Genomic DNA, 8,273 nt, shown 5'->3' with positions numbered 1-8,273 from the left:
ATTTCAACAAAATAGGAAATGAAATGAAGAATGGAAATTATAATATATTATATATCACATATAATATAAACTTTTAAAATATATTAAATAAGTATATAAATATATTTTGTATTAAATATATAATATATAAACATATACATATTTAAACTACGGTGTCAGGGTAGGCACTGTGGTACAGTAGTTTGTATGACATGTGGCATGTCACCTCTTGATACACCCATCGGGTCAAGTCCTGGATTCTCTACTTTCACTCTAGCTTCCTGATTAAGTTTCCAGGATGCAGTAGATGATAACTCAAATATTTGAATCACTGATAGGAATCCTACATGAAGTCCATGGCTTCCTGGCTCCTGAATCCAGTCTGATTCAACCTTGGGGAGTGACACAGAGGATGGAATTTCTCTTTCTCTCTCTTCCTCTTTCTCTCCTCCCCGCTTCCAAAGAAAACATATCTTAAAAAGGAAAGCATAACAGAATGTCTTTACATCTGTCTATTTGAACACCATTCTGTGTAAATCCATAACTATATCCTGACTGAAGTGGACCAAGATATTCTGATTTCTCAACTCCACACTTTAAAATTAGACCACTGAGCAAGTTTTGCTCACTAGGCAGCAAATTAGATCTGCTCAGTCCTGCCTCATTATGCTTTATGGAAATAGAATGGGAATAATATAAAAACAAAAAAAAATATCTAGGAAGTAGATGTGAACAGCCTTAACTGAGATTTGAAAGCTCAGCTCATACAGCAAGTCAAGAAAGAGCAAGAAAAAAAGACTATGATGGAAAGGAGAATGCTGTATGCATGTGGAGGGTGGAGTGGAAGTGTTACTGACCACAATGAAATAAAATGAATGTTTCCTGTGTTCCATTCTGAAAGTGACCAGAGCAAAGCCAGAGAACAAACAGTATGTCTAAGGATTACAAGATCATGGAGAAACACATTGTGTTTATTTCTTTTGTGGATCTACCTCTGTATCTCAAGTTGGATACATTTTCATATTTTCCTTAAAAATGCGTCTTTCTTCTCTTATGTCCTTTTCTCCAGGAATTTTCAACCCTCTGTGCACTTTTGTTGTTAGTGTTTACCCTTTACCTTGTCTGTAAATGGTGCTACACTGCCCATAGTAAATCTACAAGCAGAACATATATAAATGTATCTAATACAAAACATATTTATATAAGCATGTAGCAGAGATGACAGTGGACCAAGTCTACTAAGAGTTCCTAAGTTCCTAGGATACTTGCTCTAATATTGAGTTCCCAGTTAACTAGTTGTTCCCAAAGTAGCAGGTCTAGTTCCTGATCTCCAACAGTATGCCTATCCCTATACTACCAGCCGCTCATTCAAAGCCTGCTCCTGGGTCAGTTGGAGGTACTAATAGCACACTCCCTTGCCTATGTGTGATTGCCATCACATCTATGTTTAACTTGGCTGAAATGATCATCTGTTTAGGATCTTTGGCTTCAGTGGAGATTGGTGAAGAAGGGAATCCCTGGGATGAACATGGGGGACCTTGTGGCTAATTTATCTTATACTCATACAAGTGGCCCATACTCTGCCCTGTGGGACAGGCTGAGCTAAGGCACTGATTCTCCCTGCTGCAAAAGTCTATAACTATAAATGCTACTTTAATAATATTTCCTGTAAAACATATAGAAGACTTAAAAGGAGATAATCTATGGACTTTTGATAATGTTAGCCTTGCTTTAAAAAAAAAAAAAGTGAATGCCTGACAAAAGAGGAAGAGATAAAGACAGAGTCTGAAATACTTGTAGAGAGAAATGTGAGATTAGGAGCAAGATGTAACAGAGCTTCGGAAGTGCTCTACTTACTATGCACAGAACTACAGTCTATTGGGTAGAAATCCCAGTTCCTCTACCTATTGCAGTCATGTAACCATTTTAAGCCTCACTTCCTTTTTGGCAGAATGAGGACATTAATACTCTGTGCAGAGATTAGATGTAAAGATTGAATGCCATTTCATATACAAAGGACTTGGCTCTGTATTGAATGCATGTAGGCATTATATGGTAATTATTATTTACTCCTATAATGGTTAGATTCTCCTTCAGGTCTTCATGTTTCCAATACTCCTGGGGTCACATGTTTAAAGTCAAATGCAATGGGCAAAGTCAACATTGTTCAGCAAAACTGGCTTGTTTGTAAGAAGATCAAGATGATAGATAAACTCCCCTGTATGCTCTAGAAACACACTGAAAAAACTGTGCTGAGAGAATAGGCAGAAGTTAATCTGTATAGGACAAATTAAGATACATGATAATTTTAACTGATTTTATTTTTTTTTTTTGGATCTCTAAGAGAGAAAAAAGAAGAACATTTGAAAAAATCACCCACTAGGTATACAGCAGCATCAGAAATAAACAAATTCACTTCCTCTTTGCCACAATGCTGATTGAGGAGGTTATCTTCATTCTGACTCTACAGTTAAAGAAATGTATTTTTAAAAAAGCAAAGTCACACTTGACAGGTGCTGTGGTATAGCCTACTGAGCTGCCACTTGGGGTGCCCACACTCCATATTGGAATGTTGAATTGAATACCAGCTTTCCTGCTTCCCATTCACCATTCTTGCTAACACTCCTGGGAAAGCAGAGGATAATGGCTTAAGTATCTGGTTCGTGTAACACACACAGGAGCCCAAGTTAGAGTTACTGGCTTCTGGTTTCAGCCCTTAGTACACCCTGACTGTTCAAGGCTTTGAAGAATGAACCATCATGTGGAAAAGGAGTCTTTCTCCTCTCTCTCTCTCTCCCTCTCTCCCTCTTGCCTTTCAAATAAAGGTAATAAAATATTTGAAGAAAAATGTGGTTGCTTTAAAGGAGATAATATATTCGGAGAGACACAGAGATTTGGTGACACAGGGGATGGGATATAGGTGGGCTTCCAAGAGTAGGTATCAGGAAATCTGTGCTCAGAGTTTACCAAAGCCTCCAGATACATTGAATGTTACAGGGGACATCTCTGAATGAAGACAAGCTCAAGAGATTTTGACTGGAGAACTGAATTTATCAAATTTCGTGGAACTAAGATAAAAGCAGCAAAAGACTGAAATAATAAAGGTATGGTATAATTAGAGTGTGCTGTTACCTTGTTCAACTCTTTGGGTTAGGAGGAAGATGGTTTACTACACTTTCCGATGAGAAAATCAATACCAGAGTCATCAGCTGACAATGCTTGCCTGGAAACACTGAATCTACAAAAATCTCACATCACATTCACAGTGCTGTGAGCTGAGCATCAGCACGCATTCAAAAAAACCACCATCTCAGAGAGGGGTGTTTAACCTAGCACTTGACATGCCCTCGGCTCATATCCTGATGGCTGTATCCCTGACCTTTCTATTAAATGCAATTCCTGGAATGCAGCTGGCAACGACACAAGTAGCTGGGTTCCTGTCATGCATGTAGCAGATCTGGTTTGTGTACTCAGTTCCTAGTTCCAGTTCCACCCTGGCCAAAATATTTTAGAATAAATGCAAAGTAATTTTTACATGTTTTAAGAACAGAAATCTCAAGCCTGGTCTGACAGCCTAAATCCTTGCCTTGCATGCACCAAGATGCTACATATACACTGGTTTGTGTCCCGGATGTTCCATTTCCCATTCAACTCTTGTGGTCTGGAAAAGCAGTGGAGGATGGCTCAAAGCCTTGAGACCCTGCAACTGCATGGGAGACCTGGAAGAAGCTCCTCGCTCCTAGTTTCAGATCAGCTCAGCTCTGGCTGTTGCAGCCTACTTGGGGAGTGAACCAGCAGACCGGAGATCTTTCTCTTTATCTCTCCTTCCCTCTGTAAATCTGACTTTCCAATAATAATTTAATAAATTAACCTAAAAAATAAAAACTCCATCAACTTGGTAGCAGAAACAAAGACTGAAAAAGATGATGGGAGTGGATTGAACTTCTCTACTTCTACAAACAACATACATGACTTCATGCTTGAAGCTGTGTTGACGCTAATTCTGATAAGGCTCAAACTATTTGCCCTTCAAAATTTCATCACAGGACGGTGTTTGGCACTGTGGAATAAGCTACTGGTTGGGATGTCTGCATCCTACGTCAAAGTGTCCACTTGGAGCTGTGCCTTCCCTGGTTTTGATCCAGCTTGCTGATAATGTATACCTTGGGAGATAGCAGGTGATGGCTCAAGTACTTGGGCTGCCCCATCACCCAGAGATCCAGACTGAGTTTCATTCTCCTGGTTTCATTCTATCTCAGCTTCAGTTGTTGTGGGCATTTGGGGAATGAGCTTGCAGAAGGAAAATCTCTTGTTCTGTTTCTATCTATCTATCTATCTATCTATCTATCTATCTATCTATCTATCTATCTCTATCTCTGCTTCCGGCTCTCTCTATCTTTTAAATAAAATGAAAATAAATAAATAAGAAAATTAGTATTATGCAAAGCAATTATGAAAGTACATTTGGAGTTGAAGTGCCAGTTTCAAATTTAATGTTACATTTTCAGTTGTTTTGGAGATTTCCTTTGTTTTTATGTCCATAACATAGTGATACCCTACATGGTAGAGTCCTCCAGCATAGGCTCAGGTACTTAACTATATTCCTGTCTTCTGAGATGCTGTCCTGCCAGCCTCTGGCTCCATAAGTAGGAAAAAAAAACCATCATAATTCTTGTTAAAAGCTTTGCAATCTGCAACACCTGAGAGACAACATTGTCTAATTTCAGGCAAAACAGATATAGAAACTATAGTCAGCAGGTTGCTCCAAGAACCACAGTGGAACATGGTTAGCAGACAAAGGGAGTCTGGGCTTGCATGGATAAGACTGCCAGCATCCATGAGGAGCATCCAGGAAGGCAGAAAATATTATAGCTTTTAGAAAAAAGTGAATATTCAACTGTGATATTGTTTGGAGGGAACAGGACTAAACTAAAGTGGTTTGGCTTTTTGTTATTTAAAATGACCAGATTGAAAGGACAGTAAATCTATGTCAATTTTATCCTGACAAAATACAGCTAAAAAGCTGCCTTGCACTTGCAAGAGAACAGCTACTGCATAAAGGAGTTTGCATCAGTGCTTCAACAGTGAAGATTACCTGTAATTATTTGCTCTGTGGGGCTGCATAAAACTTGTATTCTGTTTAATCTGATACTAAACAGTTTCTATATTTCATGTCATGGATTAGAAGGAAAATGGAGATAGTTCATCAACACTGATCTGTGATATAAAAAAGAATAGCGAGGGCAAGGGTATGAGAGTGCATAAAAATGTTTTGTGTTCTGACCAGTACATTGCTTTTTAAAAAAAATTTTACAGTCAGGCCCAATTGTTCATTCTCACCATGCAGAAGATACTCACATATTCATTTTTAAAAGGGCAAATCAACCATAATTCAGTTTATAAACTGTGAAGCTGGTTGCGAATGTCTGGATGAATATTCATTAGAATCTCTTAATCTGCCATCGACTGTGATTCATTAGGCATATGTAAATATCACTCACTTTAATTGCCCCTAAACTGACTTAACATAATATTGTCATTAGCAAATTATTAGTTATTTGTGTAACTAATGGTACATTATGGTGTGCACGTTAAATCTCCAAATATATTATTACAATTATGATGATGTTTTATGCTGGGCCTTCTAAACTATTTGATGAAATATAATGGAGTGAAATCAAGTCTGGTATGTTAATAGGACAGTTGTAGAACTTTCTTCTGCACCTTTGTGCTGCCTCCATAGCCTCCCTCCTCACTCTTCCTGACACTTGATTTGCTATATAGGTTCTTTCCTTTCTCTTGTCTGCCTTAAAGCTCTTAGAAATTTCCTTACCTCTATTCTCCAACAGTTTTCCAAATGGTCTCAGTGCTAGATGGCATTGTGCTAGTTGGCAAAAGTGATTTTTGTTTTCAAAAAGTGCTCACTCATTGCAAGTGGAGCGAACCAAATAAAACAGGCAAAGAAATTCTAGAAGACTCTCTTGGACACTGCTACTAGGGGATAAGGTTCACACTGAATTCAAGCGATTTGAAGTCTTCCTCTGCATCATTGTAATTTTGGGAATTGTTCTATGACCAGTATAAATTCATAAAATGACAGGCACCATGTTGTAACTATTTTCTCTAAAATTACCTTTGCATTTGAGTAATTTGATACTACTTAAGAACCTTTTTGAATATTTAGCGGGGTTTGTTTTTTTTTTTTTGAAAATTCAGTGCACTTGTCCTTTCATCTCCCCAAATGATTTTGCAATGAAGTCATGTCAAAAGGAGTTTTCTCTGATCGCTTTCTCTAGTGAAAGATAAAGAAATTTGATTTTCAAAAAAAAATGAAACACTGTTATCTCTTCCCGTGATTATAAATTCACCTGGAAAGCTCCTAGGAATAAAGTTGATCCAGCACAGTAGCAGAAAAGACTGTAATTAGTATTCCTTTATTCTTCTGCTAATTGCCTAGATGGTGTCAGGAATATATTAACACAAAATAAACTAAGAGAGGCAGAAAGTCTTTCATCAAGTTGCCCTCCTAAATATCAGAACATTAGCAAGCCATTGATGTTTATGTGAACTGAGATCCAGATAAATGTATGCTCCTGTCTTTGATAATGTGCTAGATTAATTGCCATTTCATCTTAATTTAATAAGAGATCCTATTGGCAAAAGCAAATGCTTACTCATGAAAAGAAATTATTGAGATAATGATGGCGTAATGAATACAGATTATGGTACAAATCTCCTGAAGAGATACCAATACTCCAAAAACATGGCTAACCATTATTGGCTTGAAAAGAAAGCAAATCTTTTCTTAATCTAACGTGTTGTGGGATCAACACAACTCTATTGCATTAATGGGTAATGAGTAACTGAAGTTCTCTTTCCAAGAAACGTAGTTATGAGTTTTAGAAATCTCTGCTAGCCAATATCATCCTGCCCATTTGACAGAGCCTGAAGTTGCAGTGCCACTTCTGTGCTATATGAAATTTGTATATAACTTTGCTTATATTGTTTCACAGCCATTTCTGCTATCTCAACAGACTATCAGTTCCATCAACCTTTGTACCTGGTATGCAAGCCAGCAAATAGGTCAACTATGGTCTTCCATCTGTGTCTTTGTTTGATTTGTAAGTGAAGTGTATGAAGAATCCAACCATCCTCACTCATTTACTATGTCACTTTTCTACACCTGCTTTTGATCCATGAGGGCGCCATAGGGTTTATTCCCTCACAGAGTCAAAAAATATTTACTATCTGACTTTACAGAAAAAAATCTTCCAACTCATGATCCTACATAGAGAATTTTGCCTAAGGATGAATGAAACCCCTGCAAACTATCATCTAGTTTTTCAGTAAAATTCATTCCTTGGGTGTCTGCAGAGTCGATGATTTATCACATAGTTGAATTTACTTCGTTGTTCCTAATTCAGACGTCACAAAGACTTAAAAAATAATAATAATACTCAATTTGTTTCAGAAACTCTAGGACATAGTTTGGGTGCAATTTTCAATGTTTGCATACAGGACCATGAACTCTGACCAAGCCAATTATACTATATATGAATTATGACTTAATTCAAGTTTAGTTCAGAGAGCCAGTTTTGAATTTGCTTGAGCCTATGGAGTAACTCTGAACTCAAATACAAATCTGCCCCTGTAATGTACATCTGTATAGGAGGAGTGAAATAACACATCTGCCCAACACTAACATGCAGATTATATATGCCTGGCCTACATAAAATATCTTATATGCATTATTTCATTTCATTTTTATCATTTTATGAAATAGGAACTCCCATTTTTCTTCCGCTAGAAAAACATGCTCTACTTAAAGTCACACAGTGATAAATGGGAACTAAGTCCCGATTGTCAGCCTTTTCAAGGCCATGGCTCAGGTGCCTGCCATGACATCACACTGCCTCAACATTGCAAGTTGAATTTTATGGTTTGTATTGTTAAGAAACTTATCACATGACCACTAAAAAAGCATTTTTAAAAAACAGACATTATCCTGCATAATCAGATTCAGTAATTGTCTCAAGCCACTATAATGAAATGCCATAAAGTCAAACAAAAAACATGAACAATAAACATTGATTTCTCACAGTTCCACAAGCCAGGGCATTGTAAGAGCAATATGCTGACACGTTAGATATCTGATGAGGGCTGGGTTCTCATAGACATCCTCACTTAGAAGAGATATGAAAGTTTCCATGGACCTTTTTTCCTAAGGGTGCTAACAGCATTCGTGAGAGTCTGTCCTCACAAGCTAACCCCTACCAAGGTGTCATCTCTTGACA

This window comes from Ochotona curzoniae, unplaced genomic scaffold (assembly GCF_017591425.1).
Source record: "Ochotona curzoniae isolate NIBS_2020 unplaced genomic scaffold, NIBS_Ocur_1.0 scaffold_3890, whole genome shotgun sequence".
Taxonomy (NCBI): Eukaryota; Metazoa; Chordata; class Mammalia; order Lagomorpha; family Ochotonidae; genus Ochotona; species Ochotona curzoniae.
The sequence above is the reverse complement of the archived record's forward strand: the minus strand, read 5'-3'. Positions refer to the sequence as shown.